This window comes from Sinohyriopsis cumingii, chromosome 4, assembly GCF_028554795.1.
Source record: "Sinohyriopsis cumingii isolate HCF-2022 chromosome 4, ASM2855479v2, whole genome shotgun sequence".
In the NCBI taxonomy this organism is placed as follows: domain Eukaryota; kingdom Metazoa; phylum Mollusca; class Bivalvia; order Unionida; family Unionidae; genus Sinohyriopsis; species Sinohyriopsis cumingii.
Genome location: NC_142964.1, coordinates 92,055,775 through 92,078,055, shown reverse-complemented (window position 1 = coordinate 92,078,055; position 22,281 = coordinate 92,055,775). Strand labels below are relative to the sequence as shown.

Here is a 22,281-nt window from a genome sequence, read left to right as displayed (position 1 = left end):
CAGGAATAACCCCGGAAACCCCCCCAGGAAGTACCACCAACCTACGGGAAGCCATTGGCAAGCTTTCTCATATACCCACATTAGCGGAGCTCGAGACTGCAACCCACGCAGTCAGAGATGTGATGGGATGATCGGTAAAGACGAGTGCTTTAAACCAATCGGCCACACAGGGCCATTAGTTTTTCAATTAGCTGCACAGTGTTGCAGTGATAAAGATTACATATCGAAATGAGTTTCATTGATCACTTATTTGTTTTGATATTGTTGCTGTTTTCAAAAGCTCGGAGATCTTCTGATTTCTTCAAACTATCACCTCTGTTCTGAGTTCTCGACAAATGTCCAGCTGACGACATATTTTTAAAGCATGCACTACATAAAAAAATCTATATATTAATCTACGCATTAAAGTAAGTGATCTGCGATCGCTACTACTAAATTAACTAACAATAATTAAAAAAATTAACAAAAAAGATTTCCCAAAGGTTTTCTGCGTTTGTGAAATCAGTGCTTACTGCGCTTCGATTAGATTGCACGTGCTACGATTTTTCTTTTGACAATTGCTTTCTTACCGAATTAGAAGAATTTGATACGTACGATGGAGGAAATGGAGAGTTCTTTATTTTCGGTGATGTAGAACATTGCAAGCAATTTATTCAAGCAGTCAAGAGATAAATATGTAGCTATATCTTTAAAAATCCTGTACCTTTGATTTAGTTTTATAATTGTGAGAACGTATAAATCAACAAAAAGCTAAATGTGTATGCAATTATCTGTGTGATTGCTAATATTCAAAAGAAATTACTCCAAAAGTGGCTTTGTTTTCTAGGCTGTGTTTGGTGCAAACAGTAATGTGTTGTTTCAATCTAACATAAGTGATTAAATAGTATTCACTCTAAGAAATAGTACAATCTGCAAATAATAGTACAATCTGCAAATATTGTAAGTTCAAATTTGTAAAACCCTAATTATGATCGACCTTTATCGTATAGTGATACTGGCAATACATATATATAGTACAGTACGCGTTAATTACCGCTAAAACACCCTTGGCCAAAGTTCTCGTGATATATTCTGAAAGATTATGATCTATGAGTGATCATAGCTCCGTGAAGTCTGCAAGGCATGAGACGTAAAATGATCCGACATCAACTTATGTTGCTTCTTAAAAAATTAAATAAACTACTTATCATGCAGTTAGAAAAGTTTAAATAAGAGTTATGTGAAAGGAAATGGTAAAGTCACCGAAAAGTACAAGACGCCTTAGGAAATCTTTAGTGATTTACCACTTGCAGTAACTTCGCCGCGCAGGATTTCTTTTGCCGAAAACTGACTTAATCTCAAAAATAGAGTTCTATCTAAACAAATTAGCTTCCCATAGTATCATCCGCTTTCTTTGAGTGACATGGTGATGTTGCAAAGAAACCTTACTGCATTAGTATGTGTAGCACTGTGCGCACAATGATACTAATGATTAAGAATCTTTGTCCTTTAAAAGAAATATCACTGATTACTCAACTCATTCGTTATGGACTGAGAATGAAGTTTCCATATCCCCGTCTCCGCCTCATTAATACTGACACCTATTACCAAACATAATTTCTAGCAAATAACGCGTTCAAAATATAGAATATTTACATGGCATATATAAGTCAGCGTAAATACTAAGATGCTTTGATACCTGAAAACAAACTAACGAGCATTAGCAGCGGTAACGGTAAGAAAAAAATCAAACTCAAATGTTCATTGTACAGAATATTTCTTACAACATAGTGTACAATAAGAATACAAGACTACATCATATAAAACTGTGCCATATTTGCATTCCAGATTTAGTTTAGAGACCAGAAGTCTCTGGACAGTAAAAACTTAGGATAGAATGATAGACTGTCATTTATCAACTCATTGGCCCAATGGACAATGTCGTTGCCTCTATGTGGTTGATCGAATGTCATTTGTCAACTCATTGGCCCAAGGTACGATGTCGTAGATCGATGTGGTTGATTGACTGACATTGGTCAACTCATTGTCCCAAGGTACGATGTCGTAGCCTCGATATGGTTGATAGACTGTCATTTGTCAACTCATTGGCCCAAGGTACGATGTCGTAGCCTCGATGTGGTTGATAGACTGTCATTTATCAACTCATTGGCCCAAGGTACGATGTCGTAGTCTCGATGTGGTTGATAGACTGTCATTTATCAACTCATTGGCCCAAGGTACGATGTCGTAGCCTCAGTGTGGTTGATAGACTGTCCTTTGTCAACTCATTGGCCCAATGTACGATGTCGTATCCTCGATGTGGTTGAGGCCATAATTTCACCCTATTCCTTACAAAGGAGCAAATAAAACTATTGTCAAAGACATAAAAATGACTGTAGTAAAATTCTACTACCTAACTTCTGCTTTATAGGAATCCTGGATAATGAAAAAGTTATTAAGTCTATATCAGGTAAAATATTTTATGTTTACGCTAACCGTACTTTGTCCACCATGACAGATAACACTAGATTTTCGCTGTAACTCGTTTCCGAATATGGCTAGCTATGCCCTATTTGGATATTCTACCATACGTTATTGAATGCATACCATATTTACTATCTACTTACGTTTATTTATTATCTGTTTACATTTCCAAATAAGGCGCCAATTTCCGTGTATGGCACACACGAGAACCAAGCAGATAAAAGAGGTTGTTGTTGTTGTAGGGTTTAACGCCACCTTTCAGCACACGATAGGCTATACATGGCGGCCAGTATTAATGGTGGAGGAAGAACCCGGGAAATCCCCGAAAAAAACCACCGACCCTCGAGAAGCTACTGGCAAGCTTTCTCACATACCCACATTGGCCGAATCCGAGACTCGAACCCACGCAGACAGAGGTGAGATGGCAGTGATCAGTAACGGGATAAAAGAGGTAGTTGAGCTAATATGGAGTATGAGCCAAAATAAAATATTGAATTAAAAAGGTAAACGGTATTTTACAAATATTTATATAATGACATACAGCTATTCTGGTATTAAATAAGAGGACCGTTTAATTTTTTTCGGAATATGTAAGGAACTTGTTCAAAACATTTGACAGTAGGCTGAATAAAAAGCACCGGTTGTCAATCACACACGGCTGTTCCGGTGATATGCATAGGCTCGTGTTGGGACCCCGACCACGAAGAAGGGGTAAGAAGACAAGTACTAACTGACCTCTGGAGAGTCGATCCATTTTCGCCTGAAACGTGGTTAGTAAACGCATTATGGTGGCTACTTCTGAATTCATCGAAGCACATTTTTTTCTGAAAGATTTTTGTTTACGGGGGATGCGTAGGGGTATAAAGGACACAAGTTCTGATTGGCTAATTACCCCACACATCTGCATAAGGTTGAAAATTGAACCTTTTATGCGCATTCGCCCCAAGATTTGTGTGCCCTATCCAAAAACTCACATTTATTCCACTTTATCCTCAAGGTTTAAATGTGTATAATTCCCTTATGGAAGTCACTCTCACATTTGCATAAGCTTTGAATACTAACAGGAAGTGGATTTCATCCTCTACTTTAATGTGGAAAAATGGACAAATTCTTTAACAATATTTAGGCGTTTTATCTGCCAGATTACGGTACAAGAGAGAGCGTACTTGGAAAAGTACAGGTTCAAGCACTTATTTTTGTTTGGGATTTTTAATTATGAAAAGATTGGAGGTTGACAAAAATGTTTATATTTGAAAGAGATTTGTTTTATTCTTAAGGAGTTAGCCGTAAACCATAAAATGTAAATACCATACCAAGTCTGAAACTTAAATCTTAATCATATAAACTCTGAAGGAATGTGTTAGGTAATATTACACTATCAAATTCCAAAGGCCATGCTGCGAACTGTGAATGATCTTGTCACGGATATATATTACGATGTTGTGCTAAGAGATATCAGACGTATACAGTTTATATAGGGCTATAAATAATATATTCGGTGATTAAACGTGCAGGATTCTGGTCAATTTAGGCATAAATATAATCGAAATAACAAATGTAATTGTGTACCATGCTTTCTATACATTTACATGTGTGATTAAAATTTTTGATGTTGTGAACTAAATATTGGGCACAACAACTGTTGCCTTCACCAATACTCTAACATGTGTGATCCTGCCATTCGATGACTAGAATGCATCAATAGGCACACCGACATACATAAACATCCGATCTGAAAAGAAATTAATCTAAACAAAATAGTATGATCGCCTTAGTTTGATTCCAGATAGTTTGATTTCTAACACAAGATAGCCTTCATGCAGTTATAGAATTGTTTACACTGATTCAGCTGTCGAAACGTTTGGTTAGTATGTATATTTATTTCAGTTACTATAGCAGTGGCTCAGTTCTTGCGCATTAGATTAGACCTGGTCTCTCAATCAGACTACATGTTTAACAGAACTGGCAAGTATTCTTTCCTCTATGACGAACATATTTCATATTTTGTACAGTTGTGTAACGTTTGCATTCATCAAGTCCCCGAATCAGTATAAACGATTTCATCGAGTTGTTAAAGCTGTACATATAGGTTTTCTGACATCGACGAGCTCAAATATAATTGCAGCTCATTTCGTGTCTTATGTTCCTAATGGATTTGCTTTATCACTAGATGGATTACTTAATAAATTTTAAGAATGAACAATAAATGCTAACTAACGTGGTCTGTATGTCCAATTTATGCGAATCACGTAAGCAGTCGATAGAGAGACAGGAATACAACGACCAACAATATGGCAGTCAAGCAAAAACAAAATATGTGAAGTCTAGAGTTGATTAATCTGCGTGTTATCGTATCCAATGCCTCCAGATTTTTCAACCCCATTAATGGTGTATCTGGAGAATTTCGGGTTGACGAAGACCGAGCACTTCCACCTGAAATCAATGTACTTCCTTCGCTTCCATTCGTATCCAGAACGCCCGTTGGGAAAGACTGACGATTTATTTCGTTCCCAGTGGGAAGATGCAGATTGGAGCCACTTTCACTGCTGGCATCAGAGGTGGATCCACTTTTCTTTGGCGGCACGAAAGTATCCGGCTGTAGAGTGGGCCTCTTTCTCTCATGGCTTCTTCGCATATACATTCTCGACGCCATTTTTTCGGAGATGACATGTGTTGTTAAAATCTCATATTAAACTTCTACATGCATGCTATTGCATGTTTTCAAACTAAAATATAGAAATGAGTGACAGATATGATTCAGTCTACACTGTTTTTAATCTAAGACTCACGATGTAATCATCATCATGTAGTAATAGTCACTCACAAATGCATGGTAAATAAATATTCACAAAATAAATGATGTGAAACGATTCAAGGCTCAGTTACCAGGCTTCATTTACAAATGTTATAACTATAATCTCCCTTGGTCTGACGAAACTTATTTTGTCCCTTGCAGTCGAGTTGTACAATTGTAGAAGCTGAAATATTGTCGGCAGGTGACAGTGAATAAGACACTTGAATCCACATCAGAAACTAGGTAGGGCATTCTGAAATAGAAAAAATTATTAGATGAAAGATATTACAAGTTGTTACTACACTGAGAGAGTCAGATAATTGTAACACAGCTAGTTGATTCGCGGGGGAAAGGAATAAAACTTTTATATGCCACAGTCAAAAACCTCCTTTCGCACAAATATCTTCCAACAAAACTACTGGCTCATGCAGCTATCGCTACCACTTATCATTTTGGATCCACACTAGTTCATCATTGACTGTTGTAATTGATAACTTATCGGTCGTCATCAGGCGTTCTATTTAATATTGGAATGCGATGCAAGATCTTTCATTTTCGAGTTACACTCGATTACCATCTCCAAGGTAAATTAGCCTACTTAGTATTTAGAACATAAATCCAGTACGAATGGGTTTCATCTGATAAAAGCTTAATTAAAATTAGGAACAATGTATTAACAGAAGACTTCTCTGTTTACCTTTCGTGTGCATGCGTGCGCGCGCTTGTGGGGCATCATGCCGCTGACATGTAGCACGATGTCCCACCCAGTCACATTATCCTGACAACAAGCCAACCAGTCCTATCACTAACCTCTTAATGCTGAGCGCCAAGCAAGGCAGATGTTAGTGCCATTTTTATAAGTCTTTGGTATGACTCGGCCGGGGATCGAACCCACGACCTACCGCGGACGCTCTAACCACTAGGCCACTGGAGCGGTTAAGTATGTCTTCAAATGGAAGTTTACTTCTTATATTATTTTTTCAAAAATTCATTTGTAATTCGCAATTTTATTTCTCCAACGATGAGCGCCAAGCGAGGCAGCTGTAAGTACCATTTTTATAAGCCTTTGGTATGACTCGGCTGGGATCGATTCCCAGCAAAACGAACTAAAGGAAAGAAGAACCTGTTAGACGAAGATTTGGATGAATTACTTTCAAAATTGCCATAGGGCTAATTCTTTCTTATCTGAATCACTGGATTCTCATTACAAATACTATCACAACATGGAATTTACTACAAACGAATGACTATTTATAACTCAACACGGTTGAATGACTTTCAATCTGCCGAACCAACACATACTGATTGCTACATTCTAAATAATTTTAATACATTTTAAAATTTTAGAAGGAAATGACTCTCCCTTCTAAAATATTGGCATCTCAACATACACCCAAGAACTGGTAATGTAAAACGACCTAACAACAGTGTTTTCCATCACGTCACCGAATATTTCAATCTTTTTGCACCAAGGTGCAATAGGAAAACCAAACACAATTATATCGCAATATGCTAAGGCATATAGAAAAACTGAAACACCAATAACAATACGCAACACACGCACTCACTAAACGAAAACACAAAGCACGCAGACACTGTTATTTTCAACATTAAATATTTTATTTTCGGCTTTAAATACCTTTTCAAAATTCATTTTAATACACTAGGTTTAGATAAGAAGAAACAACTACAGTGCATTTGATGTAGATAGAGCCGTCCTTACATCTAAAGGGGAGCTACTACAACACAACACACACTAACACACAACATAAGGACAAAATGACTCAGGCAGAGTCACTATAACATGAACAACCACACACACACAAAAACAAAGGAAAGGAACCACTCTCTTGGACTTAATAGTCCTAAGGGAAGTTAGTATAATCCTAAGTTCTAAGCGAGGGTGGTTAGAAATCAGGTCTATTGCCAGCGCAGGCACAGGAAAAAGAATAGAACTACTAAGCTTTATTGGGATAACGTAAAACTCTGCAATTTTGCGAACAAAACAGAGTAACCCAGACGAAATTACAATTATTGTATGTATTTATTATTATTTTATTTTAACACTAACACATCCAAAAATGGGTGGACATGGAAACACCGCACCAGATAACATTTTCGGAAAACCAGGGTGTAACTTCTAAGATATAACCAGCTATATGTGCTGGGATGGGGCTAAGAGGCGTGAACTTTAAGGACTTGCACATCTTCAGCTGTAGAGGTATGTTTGTTATTTATTAATTTCTTGTGTAAAGTTATAATTATTGTACTTCAAAGTTTACTTTTGTATATTTTGTATGTAGCTACGGCTTACGTAGTATAACGCAAATATTTTATATTATTGTTTGTTACTTAGCAAGAGATTTATATTAGCAGTATAAAGTTGCATTTTTTAGAAACGTTTAGTACCGTAGGATTCTTATCGGGCACGGGTAGGTTTACTTCTGAACCCGTGTATTGTTTTGCAATTATTGTGCCGATAATGTAATCTGTATAACTTACCGTATACAATGTCATTATGTTTAATCGTATATGTCCGTGTCATGCATAGTACAGTGTTAGATATATTTCAGCTGATCGGAGTCGCAGTTGTAGAGTTGATCGGAGTCGCAGCTGCAGAGCTGATCGGAGTCAACGTGGTACCAGCTGTAGAGCTAACCACAGAAGTTAACCGTAGCAGCTGTAAAGCTGAACTATAGCAGCCGTAGAGCTAAGTTAAGTGTTGCTGGTCGAGTAGCAGGTGATCGGGCATTGCTGACCGATTGGTGGGCGCTGATTGCTGGATTCCCCGAGGAATTGAATGGTGGTCGGTGACTACCTGGAATAATGACTGCTTGATTGACCAGTGTGACTGGTAGACAAGTGTGCTGGTGACCGAGTGTGTAATTCCATACATGTAATATTTTAGCAATGGGCTAATTTTTGGGTGGGTGGGTGGGTAATACCCAGTGTTTTGGGATTGTAAAGATATCTGGTATATCTGTCCCTTTGTTTTCATCATTTTACTGTTTGAGTAAAAATTACCTCATTTTTTTCACTAGTTGAATGGATATATTTTACTATACGAGTAAAGTACCACATATTTTTACTATCTGAGTAAAACACATTCTTTTCGTCGTGTGAAGTCACTGTGAATCACTCATCTTTGACCTTGTACTGTGTAAGGTCGTTTATTTGCATTTTCATTTGTTGCGTTATTAGGTTCGTGCGGACTGTGTTAATTAGTCCAATATCTGGATCTTATACACGCACGTACTAATTATAATTCTTTTCCTATTCAAGCCATTATTCATCATTAAACATTGTACATGTATCAACATCACAAGTGTTCTGTTGTGAATCCGAAATCCAACCTGGTTATCTTGTTACATCGGCATTTCATGCAGTAAAATATGCGCATACCTATAGATAAATAAGGGTCTCAACATTTCCGGCAAGGAAAATATACGTATACTTGTAGATAAATAAGGGTCTCGGCATTTTGGGCAAGAAAAATATGCATATACTTGTAGATAAATAAGGGTCTCAGCATTTCCGGCAAGGAAGATATGCGTATACTTGTAGAAAAATAAGGATCTCGGCATTTCAGGCAAATAAAATATGCTTATACTTGTAGACAAAGAAGGGTCACGACAATTCCAGCAACGAAAGTATGCGATTACTTATAGTTAGATAAGGGTCTCGAAATTTCAGACAAGAAAGGTCTTGATGATGCGCATGTTTTCCTGTTGAGCATGACAAATATATGAAGTTTAATACAAAGAATTATAAAGAATAGCAAAGCATAGACTTTATTAATTAACAGTGGGCACCAGGGCTTTACATGAGGACAGAAAGGACATTTACTAGGATTCACATGTGGTACATGTAATTTTGTAATGGACTTGACTTAAGTGATAGAAAACCGTGCCACACAATAGAACACGTCTTCATGCTCATGCCAAACTTCATTCACTAATATCCATTTATTTGTATTAGGATTCTAGTCATCTACTATAATTACAATAAAATACGTGTACATAAATAGACTGAATGCGCGGGGTCGCGGTTGTCCCGCAACTTTTTTTTCCCCTATGTCTCCCCAAATCTTAACTAAGTGCAACCACCTAGACGCTTGTTTTCGTCAGATATGAGGTACAGGTATATACCTACAAAGCTCTGTACATATATCTTGGATGATGCATAAATGATACAGGTGAAATTATCGTTTATATTTCACAACTGTATCTGCCAATTAAATGGAAATAATGGCACAGTAAACAAATCATTTGATATGCGTGAGCTTCTGAAGGCTTGAACTTAAAATATGAATAATCAAGTTGTAAAATCCCTTTTAAGCTAACGCGACCATTAGGCGGTTAATTATTCTAGCGTGCATGACACATACATACATACATACATACATACATACATACATACATATGCATCTTCGCGTACAACTTGCATAAGTTATTCCATTCAGATTAAAATACCTGGTAATGTTCTGTTGACCTATTGATTCACCAATCAAGAGACAGTTTTCATACTGCTTGAAGTAAAGAAACATTATTCGGAACATATGGTTGCTAGCGATAATTCTCCCTAAAACGAAACGCAACGCCTTATTCGATTGGTTAGTAGAAAGACATGGAGTCATAATATTAACTGTCATAGGTGTTCTGTTACACCAGTAATCTCGATTTCAATAAAACTGAATCTATTCAAAATATTCATAACCATAAAAAAGAAATTAAAAGCTATTGTTTGCATTCTCTATTATCTACGTCATTTGGACTTTATACCTCTTACCAATGGATTGATATTTATCATCTCCAAAGCTATTTAAGAAGAAATAAAAATGCAAAGGCAAGAATATATACGTTTGATTTGACGTGAGAATTGCATGAGCATACCCGTTTGATTTGACGTGAGAAAATAAATTTTCGATTCGTGTGTAAAATTGTATCTTATATAGTCCCAAAAAGAATAAATAAATGAAAATTACATTTATCGAAGAATTTATCACTAAAGTGATTAAGAAGGTGAGATACCCACCGTCTGTTTTTATATTTCGCGTCCGTTCATTTTCCGTAAGGCGATGGTGTAGGCAACGTCTATCGACACAAAATCCAGGCGAATTTCAGTTACATTATGCACTGAAGCATGTATGGTATTGCATACGGGCCTAATAGGCTGGGAAATAACTAATTTTCCTCTCAAGTTCAAGACTGCATCTAAGGCTGCCGCATTGAAAGTCAATTGCAAAACGACGTTGTTTATATCACACAGCACGTCGCCTTAGTCCCCTAGATCACTGAAACTGTTCACTGCCCATAAGACTCAGAAGCGACACAAATATCAAATCATTGCTGTATCTCGTCTTTATCCAGTTTCGGTCTCTATAAAGTCATTCATTACAGCGGATGGGATCGATAACGAAATTATACAGTTTATAATCCACAGCTGCCATGCTTTTCCGAAGCTGCTTGTATTTCCCGATCAACGTGTTGATAATGTGCTGTTTTGATAACTGTACTGTTCTATTTTTAGTCTGTAGGTTTGCACTGCAGCGAACAGCTGAATAATAGAGCCGTCCATTTAGTACGTATGCATGGAGGGGGAGGGGGTAACCCAAATGCATACGCTTGCGTATGGGGGGGGGGGGGTATACTGATAATGTACGTACGCATAGGAAACGGGAGGGGGGACCTCGATAATAATTTGTCTAATACGTAACCTGTTCGACTGGTTTCAGTTGGCGTTTGAATTTAGGCGGACACTAGACAAACTGTTTGAAGTTACGCAGCTTATTTATTTGATGCAGCCAGACATTCCACGTCGGTGGACTATCTGTTTTATTAAACACGTTAATATTATTAATCCTTTACGGTTTCTGCGTTGATTAAATATAGGCCGTTCTATAGAATGGGGGGGGGGGGGCGCGTCAAGCGTACGTATGCAGGTGGGGGTGTAAAAAAGTACGAAAATGAACAGGGATTGAGGAGGGGTCAAGCTTTGCCAGATTTTTGCGAAAGTACTAAATGGATGGCCACTAAATAGACAGAGAGCATATCGAGGCTATATCATGGTCTGACGGCACATCAACACAATCCTGGTTGAATAATGCCTATTCGGTTTGTTTGTTATATAAACCGCGGTCTTTTAAGAGTCAAAGACCTTTTCAATTGTAACATAGTCGTGGGACGCATTCCATGTCAAAATGGTCACATCCACGAGTCGCCTCTTACGTTATACCGAAGAAAGCATTGGGTGTTTTCCATATTCCTCTTGCGTGTATGTGTGTTCGTTTGAGAGGGTGGAGGGAGGGAGGGAGATAACCCTACTCTCCTGTAAATGCAAGGCAAGAGTGTTCCTCAAATAAATTACTCATGCAGATGCCATTCTATTTATGAGTAATAAATTGTGATACCACTGCCAGTTTTAATTTACGTCCCGGAAGAATATAGCCTCCATTGTAGTTCAGTCTGGTTATTTAACACATGCCTGTGATTGCTATACACTGTAAAGATTATGTTCGCATTCCTTTCAAACGTCTGTTGAGAAAGCAAAACGTTGGTCGTTTGTAGTGAAATTAAAATCTATCTAATCCAATGTAGTAAAGTCAATTTAAATGTTATCAAATGTAGTAAATTCAAATTAGAATTTATCTAATCCAGTGTACTAAGCCTAAATTAATATCTATCTAAGCCAGTGTAGTAAAGTCAAATTAAAATCTGACTAATTCAATGTATCAAAGTCAAATTAAAATCTGTCTAATTCAATGTATTTAAGTCAAATTAAAATCTATGAAATCCGATGTATCAAAGTCAAATTAAAATCTATCAAATCCAATTAATAAAGTCAAATTAAAATCTATCAAATCCAATGTATCAAAGTCAATTTAAAATCTATCAAATCCAATGTGTCAAAGTGAAATTAAAATCTACCTAAGTCAATGTAGTAAACTCAGATTAAAATCTAAATAATTGTACAGCTTTAATAAATACATTGTCTAAACGTGTGTGTTAGTCTGATTTTGTATCTGAATGATATAATGACAGGAAACATGTACTATGTGTAGGTTCTATTTCGTAAAACATGAAGGAGTAGAATCATATGTCCATGATATTTTCTGGAAAAAATATTCACTGTATTTAGATAAAAGGAAAGAATATATCTCAGCGCAAAAGGAAATCAACGCCCTTCTCCCCTTGAAAATTAAATGACCAGTACCTTATAGCAGACGCACTTCTGCGTGTATCTTAATAGTTGTGTAAGTTGTAATCTAAAAGATGTAACTAAAGCGGCATGATTAAGCAAACGCTGATGCTGTGAAAGACATAATGCTAACATTAGAGAGACTGTTGATAAAAATGAGAAGTGTTGATACTAAACCCTACCATTTTCTTGATGCCATATTGATAGGCATGTGAAATCTGAGTAGGATGCCAAAACCTGGGCATGATATTTATCATAGATGGTCGTAAACATAAAACATGCTTACTAAACAAACGAGAAAATTACTAGCGCAGTTGAGAAATGATGTAAGGTTCAGACAGAAACAAGTGCGCTCCTGAAAAATCTTTGGTTGATAGTCAGTCTTACAAAGGAATACAAATACTTAACACATTCACTTACGCTAGTAAATAACTAAACTATAACATAAGCTTCGTTTGGGGCTTGGGGGAGGGTTAAATCCGAATTTTTTCCTAAAGCTGTGTTTGATCCAAATATATTTCTCAACATTCTATTTGGCCACCGCGTTTTCATACCTGACACGTGCCAAACATTTGACTAAAGGATCATATTTACAATTGTTATGTATTATTCATCATTAAATGGTGACAGATAAAATCGTGTTGTAAATTTTTTAAATTATTTTCTAGAACTATTGTGACTATTGCGTCAAGAGTCAAGAAAATATGTTGTTTATATCATTAAAGTTGCAACAAGATTCTCTGAGAATTTCCGTACATTACTTACTGACGGAAACTAACTAAGTACCAGTACAGTGAAAAATTACTGTGGTAAGTACCACCGGAAAAATACCGTTGTGAACAGGTATACCGTTATTACCGCGCACCTCCTGTAGAAATCCAACTATTTACCACCCTTTGCTATTTCATTCAAAGAATCAAAGAATATAATGAATGAAGATTAAGCATTTATATTTACAGAAGATACATCGTGTAACCTAGCAACCGACAAACAAGAAACCATTAAAATTTAACAGCTTTTAAGCAGCCATCAACACAAGATTCCGTGCAAAGCTTTCAGCTGTCAGTAAGCCGTCACATAATAAACAATGTAAAGCATGTAAAGCTACCAGTTCTCTAACAGCCGTCTGCACACGAAATCAGGCATATTTAATATTAGGTAGATCGTATGCGACTGATGCAAACCAATAAAAAGGAAAACAATATCTGACCTCAACTCCACAGGCTAGCTAGACTGAATGTATTGTTGTGCAATAACAAGTTCAGCTTTGTACATATTTCTGGACACGCGCAACTTGAGAAAGAAGGTGTCTGGCAATGTCTTTCATACAAAAGAAAATTAAAGAAATTACAGCATGCCAGCTATGAATTGTATTAACTGGTTTTCGTTGAGCCTGAAAACGCGCAATTTGTTCAAATGGATCTGACACATTTGTAAATCCAGTGGCAATATGTTATCTTAAGGTATGACATGTAATGTACATGTCCACTTATTTTTTCAAACTCTACGAATGTATTATATTAAAATAGTAAAAACTATAATATACGCAACATTTTTCTCTCTTAGGTATTAAAAAAATGGCAAAAATAGCTGCTAAATGCATCTGCGTTATAGGAAATGCAAAATTATCCGAACTTCTGTTTTAATGCTTAAGATGCATATTGTTAAAACTCTATAGCTTAATTTTTATTTTTTAAAAATGATTTATATTAATCTAGTCATTTTTCGTTCTGTTGATGACATAATTTGCGTCATAGAAAATGCCAAATTATCTGAACTTCAAGTTTATTGCTTAAGGTGCATATGTGTAAAAGCCTATAATTTAAGTTTTTGTAATAAAAAGTTTATTTTAATCTAGTCATTTTTCTTTATGTTGGTGATATAATAAAAGTTTAATGGACTACATGACGTACCCTCTTCTTCCCTCTTTTTCAGAGCGTTTGAATGCAGGTAATTGGCACAAATTATGATGGTTTAAAGCGTTTCTTCGTGGTTACTCTACGACACACACACACACACACACTGTTACTCCATAATTATTAGTAGTTTAAAAAGTATTCCTTTACACGGGAATTCATATTTAATTTGCATATCTGAATAGCGATGCTAGTGACTTTATACCTATATTTTGTGTAATTTATACAGGATGGTTTTAAATGAATACCAATATCTCGTATTCGAGTGTAATTATGATGCATATCTTTGTCACGATGGCACCAAAAATACATCAGTAAATAACAAGCGAAATAATTAAATCATGAAGCCATTTACATAGAAATGTAATGACTTGCCATTGACAAGTAGAGATCTTAATTTTTTTTTATTGTTGGTTATGCTATCATAACGTTATAGACATCATGATCTGGCAAATTGTATATTTGCATACTTTTTATGCGAACTTGTTTCAGGGGTTGCCAATTTCTATGTACAGGCTGTTACTACTTGCTTTTAATTGAAGAGTTTTAACTTAGTAAATGTAGTTTTTGACATTCCCAGCAAACGTTATCCATGGCAGCTCCATGACGCTGCTATGTCAAGTGCAAACTGAAAAAAACGATCGCTTCTTGACTAAATGTTCAATTACGTAATTAAGTGCAGAATACATTATAACATACTATGTCCTCGTTGGGTTTTGTATTGAAATCTGGGAACAAATTGTAAGTTTTTTCGTACGATTGCTGTATTTGATTTTCTTTTTGTTTTTTTCTCTTTGCGGTAACCAGAGCACTGCTATCAATGTACAAGCAATTATCTTGAACCGTGACGAAGTTTATATCAAAATGAAATTAGATCGTGGAAGAGGCAGACACAGAGCACAAATAAGACATTATTCTACAACTGTCCTATTCAGACTACTGATTCAAAACAAAGTTAGTGTAATTATATTAAAGGGTTACAATTCTTAGGATATAACAATTGGAACCTCAAGAAAAAACAATAATTAAACTCACCTGAAAACATTGTTGTAAAATGGACTCAGAGATTACGTTTTAACAATATCGTGACCAATTCAATTAACATTTAATTTTGAATATGCATTGTACCATAATTACTAACTAATATTCATCTCAACTCAACATGCATTCTCACGAGTGGCCGAATGGTCTAAAGCGCTCACCGTTACGGATCACTGCCATCTCACCTCTGTCAGCGTGAGTTCGAGTCTCGGATTTGGCTAATGTGGTTATGTGAGAAAGCTTGCCAGTAACTTCTCGTGGGTCGGTGGTTCTTTCTGGGGGGTTTCCGGGTTCTTCCTCCACCATTTATACTGGCCGCCATATATAGCCTATCTTGTGCAGAAAAGTGGCGTTAAACCCTACAACAACAACAACAACAACATTCTCACAAGCGGATCTATGGTAAAATAATAGTCATGATCATGTTAGGCACAGAATTCGTGGAAACAAACGCAAAGAACGGAATGTGGTGGGGAGAAAGGTTTTTTCTGCGGAATATTTTTAAATGTGACTTTAACAATTTTTCAGTCATATCGCTACGATGTCTGTTAGAGCATACCTTCAAGTGTAACACTTATCAGCGGGTCAATCCGGCATATATTTTAATAAGCACAATGTTGATTGAACTGATATCGTGAAAGCTGATGTCAGTGTAGTTTTATTGCAGTTCTTAAAGCGGACACAAATATATGATATATGCAGCGATATCTAATGACATGTGTTATCCCTTTTGAACAATCCCCACCACCACCACCAGAATTTCATTTATTATAATAATCTCTGATGACCAGAAATGCCACTTATGTCTTGCCTGACAATAACGTCTGCATCAGAATCTCTATAGCAGGAGATCCTTTGGTTAATATTGCCAATTATCAACCAAACATGACGAACCAGTATATCAGTGGTCGCTGGTTTCGCTATGAATGAACAATATAAAGACGTGCCACAATATGTATTCTGTATTCTGTTCAGTAAACTTTAATATTGACAGAACTTTTATTGAATTTATAATAAGACCTATCTCATCAATATTGAAGGGATCCGATTCCTCAACCATATTCCTCTAATTCATTTGAATAAACGACACATAAAATATAACACGGTTTAATATATTTTATAATCTTTAGCAGTCATTTATCAAGTAAAGACAACAGCTCTCTAGCATTCTTTATTAAAAGAAACCATTCCGACTTGACGCTAAAACGTCACTGATAGTTTTCATTTGCCTCAAATGGAGAACTGCCATGCAGATCAGATGTCAACTATTGTTGGGGGGGGGGGGGGGGGAGAGGAGGGGGCATCCGTTTGTTATGATCATGCCACTGTGTGTAGTCTGGTAAATTGTGTGACTCTTTTGTGAAATGGTGGTATAATGTGTTAATTAAGCAACATCACGATATTTTATTTGAAACCATTGCAAGAAATTTTATATTGAGGAATTTATATTAGTCTTATTATAAGATAATAGATAAGAAATTTTTCAAAAACCAATATCCACGAATCCAGCAAATAAATACATCATATCACGGTTTCAGACATTCCACAGTTCCATACATTTCTCTCGAAAGAAAGCCAACATCTATCACGTATCCAACAATCTTTGGATAATGTCTTAATACTTTTTTCCGTTGGTATTGATTTTCTATCACCACTTAAGTTTCTTCTAGATGCTTTATTTGTGCAAGGCTATCGTATTACCAGTCTGGTAAACAAATTAACAGTTAAACAGATTTATAAATACGTAGTAATGCCTTAGATCTGACAGCCAAGTTTGCTGCTGACAACCTAAGTGGGTGGGTGTAGCAGTGGAAATAATCTTGTGAAGACAAGGCATCGTTACGATAGTTGCTCCCTATTTTCTTAACAAAAACGTAAACTCATGAAATGCCCGCTTGTTAACAATCTCTGTAAGTTCCATCTTTTTTATAGCAGCTGATCCTTTATTTTGCTTCACCAAATTAACGTAAGTATAGGCTTCATGTTAATTCAAATAAATCAAATAATTCAGTAATGATCTACACTTGAAGGCACGTTCGTGAAAAAGGGACCTTAATGTTAAGATAGAAGAGTGATACTTTATAATCAATGTCCTATTCAGACAACTGATTCGCAACAAAGTTAGCATAATAATATCACTGACATGCTATGATGATATCTATAAACCCTTGCTCTAATCACAATGGCATACAATGACGATCCGTATATCATTGCTCTAATGATTATGGCATGCTATGACGATCTAAACTTCTTGCTCTAATGATAATGGCATGCTATGACGATCCGTATATCCTTGCTCTAATCACAATGGCATACTATGATGATCCGTATATCCTTGCTCTAGTGATAATAGCATGCTATGTTGATCAAAGCTTCTTGCTCTAATCTTCATGGCATGCTATGATGATCCAAACTTCTTGCTCTAATGACAATTGCACGCTATGACAATCCATATATCCTTGCTCTAATGATAATGGCATGATATGACGATCCACATATCCTTGCTTTTAATGATAATGGCATGTTATAACGATCCATATATCCTTGCTGTTATGATAATGGCATGCTATGAAATCCAAACACCCTTGTTCTAATCATAATGATATACAATGATGATCCTTGCAGCATTGTTCTAATCATAATGATATACTATGGTGATCCATATATTCTTGTTCTAATCATCAAGGCATGCAGCGATCACCCAGATATACTTGCTCTAATTAAAATGATACACTATCATTATCCTTACATTCTTTCTCTAATCATAATAATAATGCATGCTTAATAGAATCTATGTTGGGGGTTTTCAGTGAGACAATGAAATCTTAGTCAAAGGGTTACATTATTTGTCTCCCTACGAGGCTCTGCCAAATGTGGTGACATATAATGTAACCCGCTGCTGGAATCTTCTTGTCTCTGTACAAACACCGACATGTATTAATGTTCATGCCCAATATTTCCCAGTTTATTTTTAAACAAAACCTGTGCTTTTATAACATATTTAGCAGATTCGACACCTACAGTAAAAATCATATATTATTATTACCTCTCACTTTATTTCAAGGTTATCAGATATTGTATTCTTTTATGTAAATCTAACTAATTACCTAAGCAAAATCTAGCTATATATACCGCCCTTAGAAAGGAAAGAATTCCAGAAAAAGTTATCATTGTTACGTGTTGGAAGTATTGAACCATGAGCCTCTGGAGAAACGTACTATTGTTTGTAAACACCGCGCTTTCATAGGAATATGTTAATATGTTAATGAGGGCATATATATATATATATATATATATATATATATATATATATATATATATATATATATATATATATATATATATATATATATATATATATATATATATGCATGTATGTATGTATGCATATATATATATATGCATGTATGTATGTATGCATGTATATATATATATATATATATACACACACATACATATATGTATATGTGTATATATATATATATATATATATATATATATATATATATATATATATATATATATATATATATATATATATATATATATATATATATATATATATATATATATATATATATGTGTGTGTGTGTGTGTGTGTGTGTGTGTGTGTGTGTGTGTGTGTGACACTGTGTTACTTTCGTCAGTAAGGCATATTAAATCGATCCATCCGTAAAGAAAACGTTCCCCAAAAAATTACATGCGTATTCGCCGGTTATTTTGCAGATGTAAAATAAATATAAAAACATTTTGTAAAGAGCATGAATTATTTATAGGTATAAAGGTTACTATTTACTGGGGATATCCAATACAGTGCGAGGCTTCAGTAATTACTCTGCGGCACTATTGACTTAGGATATCCACAATACAGTGCGAGGCTTCGGTAATTACTCTGCGGCAAGATCCTGCCAACAGACCAAACATAAATCGAATTTCGCTCTAATCTAAGGCTGCAGGCAATGTTGTGCAAAACCAGAGCTACATGCAAACAATGCCAAAATAAAACACTACTTCGTCACCTGAAATTTAGCATAATAATGAACTCAAACGATCTTTCGTATTCTAGTAACGTGGCTCGGTCTTTAAATTTTAATTCTATGCATGTCTCTAATATATCATTGAAAGAGCAGCCATTACTAGTAACCCACTACCCACTCGCCGACCCGCTTCTTCAAAAAGAAACATCGAAGGAGTGTCTGTGTGTGTGTGTGTGTGTGTGTGTGTGTGTGTGTGTGTGTGTGTGTGTGTGATTTGGATTTTTAACGTTGGTTTTAAAAAAAATTCAGTCATATTGCTACGATGGCTGCAGTGTGACAGTTTATAGTGATGTAGCATGATGTCCCACCCAGTCACATTATCCTGACACCAGGCCGACCATCCCTAACACCAACCTCTTAATGCTGAGCGCCAAGCGAGACAGCTGTTAGTACCATTTTTTAAAGTTTTTGGTATGACTCGGCCGGGTTTCGAACCTGCGACCTCTCGCATCCGCGGACGCTCTAACCACTAGGCCACTGGAGCGGTCAACATCGAAGGAAACATTTTCCACATATTTTGCCTCGCCAGCTAGCCAAATGTGATATCCAAAATATCAAATAGTATGTCACTGGTATTATGGACTTCGTATCTCCGTGTGTATATAATCATTTTGTAATCATTAATCCTCCTATAAATGGCACCACTTCACTCAATACTCTTTCACTTTGTTATGTTCAAATCTGCTGTATTTATATTTATTTCGTTTATTTAATGGGTTATGGAAAACTCAACAAGAAAAAAATGTGTTTACAATGTTCCTTGCACTACCATCCTACCTCCTCCATTATCATACGGTAAGGTGCAGGGGTTCATTTGCTACATTAATCTATGACACGATAATTTGTCATGGTATAAATGACGTTAGATAAGTCGATCGCTTGTAATGTGTTTAGAAGTAATACTAGAAGACATTGTACCCACAGACCTGACAATGTGATTTTCCTGCCATGAATCTTGAGGTCAGATAGTGGGGGGGGGGGGTCATTCTTTACCACGTAAGCCTTTAACCTTGGTCGTACCAAAATAAATCCATCGGTGACGGCCCTGTATTTTCTGTGATTTTCTTGCTCAAGTAATTAAAAGAAGAAAACCTATGTCCCTTTTTAGTTCCTCGTGCAAGTTTTTGACCGTATTCTACATGCACACAGATAAATACACACAGGAACAACAATAACAGTAACAACAGCAGCAACAACACGACAACAAAACGTTCATTATACTTAATATTCTATCTGCTGTCATGAAAGGTCAGCATGTCCTGGAATGACGTAACACAATATAATCGGCAAACATAGTCTTACTCATGGGACGTAATGCAGTTGTTATTTATACATATTCAGGGTTAAATTTCAAGAAACAAAAGCAGTAAGGAAAACCACATTCATTTTGTACCTGACATATTAGCCAATTTCTCATACATCATTTGTTAAATCTGAATAACATATACGTTGAGAATTATAACTCAGTAAAAATGGTATTAATTGTTTAAATGCCAGATGCAAAGTTGTCTGTGATATTAAGTTTAGCCTTTCTTAATAAACAATGAAATAAGGAGGTATTGGCTTAGAGATTAGTTGGACTCGGCGCTCACAAGACCTTGGCATAAAATGTTGATGCAGGTGTGTGTGACGGTAATTTGTAGATAGACGGATGGATGGATCGATCGATGAATCAATGGATCGACGGACGGACAGACAAACAAACAGACAGATAGATAGATAGATGATAAATATATACGAGTTTACCCACAAAGAAATTTGCACAATGATCGGCACATAGAAATGTCAGTATAATGATACATTTTGTACCTATCATAGATACTACTACTACTACTACTACTAATAATAATAATAATAATAATAATAATAATAATAATAATTCGTGACAGAGATAGAGGTGGTAAATGAAACATAATCCTTCTATTTAAGCTATTGTTTTCTGGTTCTTATCGTTGTTGTTTTTTTAATTGTCTTTTACATATAGTCTAAAGTAAAAAGTTCATCTTGAGCGATTCACAAAGAAGAGGAAAATGACATGTATGATATGACTGCATATTACACTTACGTATTATCCAGACTGTTGTTTTGTTTTGCTGAATAGTATCCATCTTAATTTACAATGCGCGATCTCAGTTACAGAGGGCTCTCGAAGGCTGAAACTTTCTCCATTATTAATATGCGCCCCTTAATAGAACTCACCCATCATCATTTCTGTCGTTAAACGGCGCCACTAAAATATATGATGTCTAGACTGCTTCTCTGCGTCATTAAGTTTTGCTAAATCTGGAGCAGGGACGTGGATAGTACACAGACACCAACTGGAGGAACACTATCTGTGTGAATTCAGTGCAAAGAAATCAGTCAACCATAGATGATGTCTAGACTGCTTCTCTGCTTCATCAAGCTTTGCTAAATCTGGAGCAGGGACGTGGATAGTACACAGACACCAGCTGGAGGAACACTGTTTGTGTGAATTCAGTGCAAAGAAATCAGTCAACCATAGATTCGAATAATAAAGGAAAAAAATGACATATAATATACATAACTGGGTTAGAACAACTCATGCGAAACGAAATGAACGTACAACGTGTGACTGTTTGCATCACTCCTTACTTCCATCAATTCTTTGCCATAAAACTAATATATAATATTTATCACTCACTCTTCAAAGATTGTACCCGGCATTTATTTTATTTCTCAGTGGTATTTTGTTGATAACTGGAGTCATCAGTATGGATTTTGAGGTCCCAATTAGCATGCAATAAAGCAATTGTACCGCTAGGAAAATGTATTGGTGCTTTTTCTGCATTAAAGAATGGTAATACACGCCTGT

At 36.0% G+C, this 22,281-nt stretch overlaps 1 long non-coding RNA gene across 1 annotated transcript; it reads right to left on the bottom strand.

The window, feature by feature from the left end:
• Positions 1–601: 601 nt before the first annotated feature.
• On the bottom strand, positions 602–21,902 carry LOC149801673 (uncharacterized). Its single transcript, XR_016420710.1, has 2 exons — positions 21,514–21,902; positions 602–5,510 (listed from the first exon to the last, which is right to left on the bottom strand). It is a non-coding gene; the product is annotated as an uncharacterized LOC149801673 (long non-coding RNA).
• Positions 21,903–22,281: the final 379 nt, after the last annotated feature.